Here is a 1,915-nt window from a genome sequence, read left to right on the forward strand (position 1 = left end):
ATAAACCATTGTAATTCACCCATTGTTAATATTTTGCCCTCTCTCCACATATAGAGACATAGATACATGTATATATTTAATGTATAAAACAATAATATACACATTTATTTATTTTAAATTTATTTATTTTTGGTTGCATTGGGTCTTTGTTGCTGCATACGGGCTTTCTCTAGTTGCGGCGAGCGGGGGCTACTCTTCGTTGAGGTGCACGGGCTTCTCATTGCGGTGGCTTCTCGTTGCAGAGCACGGACTCTAGGCGCGCAGGCTCAGTAGTTGTGGCGCACGGGCTGAGTTGCTCGGTGGCGTGTGGGATCTTCCTGGACCAGGGCTCGAACCCCTGTCCCCTGCATTGGTAGATGGATTCTTAACCACTGCGCCACCAGGGGAGCCCCCCACATTTATTTTTATTCTTTTTTCTTCTCCAGAAACATTTAAAAGTTACAGAGATTATGACCCTTTACCTCGAAATACTTCAGTCTGCATTTCAACTAAGCACAAAGACATCCTCTTTTATAACTTCAGTGCAGTGATGAAATTTGGGGAATTTAACATTGACACAGTGCTATTATCTAATACAAAATCCATAGATTTTGCTGATTGTCCCAGTACTTTTTTTGTCCCAACATTTTTTCCAATCTAGGATCACATATTGCATTTAATTGTCATTTCTCTTTAATCTGGAACAGTTCCTCAGTCTTTTTTTTTTTTTTTTTTTTTTTTGTGGTATGTGGGCCTCTCCCGTTGCGGGGCGCAGGCTCAGTGGCATGGCTCACGGGCCCAGCCGCTCCGCGGCATGTGGGATCCTTCCGGACTGGGGCATGAACCCGTGTCCCCTGCATCGGCAGGCGGACTGTCAACCACTGCGCCACCAGGGAAGCCCTTTTTTTTTTTAAAATAAATTTATTTATTCATTTATTTTTGTCTGCGTTGGGTCTTCGTTGCTGCACACAGGTTTTCTTTAGTTGCAGCGAGCAAGGGCTACTCTTCGTTGCAGTGCACGGGCTTCACATTGCAGTGGCTTCTCTTGCTGAGGAGCACGGGCTCTAGGCGCGCGGGCTTCAGTAGTTGTGGCTCGCGGGCTTCAGTAGTTGTGGCTCATGGGCTCTAGAGAGCAGGTTCAGTAGTGGCGCACGGACTTAGTTGCTCCGCGGCATGTGGGATCTTCCCAGAACAGGGCTTGAACCCATGTCCCCTGCACGGGCAGGCGGATTCTTAACCGCTGCGCTCCCAGGGAAGTCCCAGTTCCTCAGTCTTTAATGGCACTGATACTTTTGAAGATACAGGCTACTTCTATCTATCCTTTGAATTTAAAAAAAAAACTGTATATTGTGTGTTTAGAATTAAGGGCTAATATTTGATGGTCCTAGTTTCTGATGAGTGTTACCCTGAAGAGTGGCTCCAACTGTTGTTATTTTGAGGAAGTGACTTTTATATTTTCACTTTGGTAAAATGTAAATCATGATGATACTTTCCTAGTGTGTATATTTTTAAACTTTTTGTTTTTTAGTTTTATTTTTTATTTTTGGCCACGCCACACAGCTCGTGGGATCTCAGTTCCCTGACTGTGGATTGAACCCGTGCCTCCTGCAGTGGCAGCGTGGAGTCCTAACCACTGGACCACTAAGGAATTCCCTGTTTTGACATTCCTGGTTCATTTTCCTCAATACTTTGTTCTTGCTTAGTTTTAAAGCAACAATCCCAGACATCACATCATTTCACTCAGATACACTTTGGTACATGTCTTTAATAAGGACTCTGTAAACATCGACACGGTAGTATTATCACACATAGCAGAACATAATTTCTTAACATCATCTGATATTCAGTGCTCAGTTTTCCCTAGTGGTTTTTTTTTTTTTTTTTTTTTTTTTTTGTGGTACACGGGCCTCTCACTGTTGTGGCCTCTCCCGTTGCA

The 1,915-nt window shown here is 43.6% G+C and overlaps 1 protein-coding gene and 1 long non-coding RNA gene across 8 annotated transcripts in view; one reads left to right on the forward strand and one right to left on the reverse strand.

Annotated features, from left to right (window-relative positions):
- MTO1 (mitochondrial tRNA translation optimization 1) overlaps positions 1-1,915 on the forward strand; it is a 24,233-nt gene that overhangs the window by 9,285 nt on the left and 13,033 nt on the right. The gene's annotated exons all lie outside the window — the stretch shown is intronic.
- The window catches only part of LOC129392478 (uncharacterized), a 37,728-nt gene continuing 35,856 nt past the window's right edge, over positions 44-1,915 (reverse strand). Inside the window, exon 3 of the long non-coding RNA XR_008618425.1 lies at positions 44-344. This is a non-coding gene — a long non-coding RNA (uncharacterized lncRNA). The remainder of the gene's footprint in view (positions 345-1,915) is intronic.

The sequence above is a fragment of the Physeter macrocephalus genome, chromosome 10 (genome assembly GCF_002837175.3).
Source record: "Physeter macrocephalus isolate SW-GA chromosome 10, ASM283717v5, whole genome shotgun sequence".
Taxonomy (NCBI): Eukaryota; Metazoa; Chordata; class Mammalia; order Artiodactyla; family Physeteridae; genus Physeter; species Physeter macrocephalus.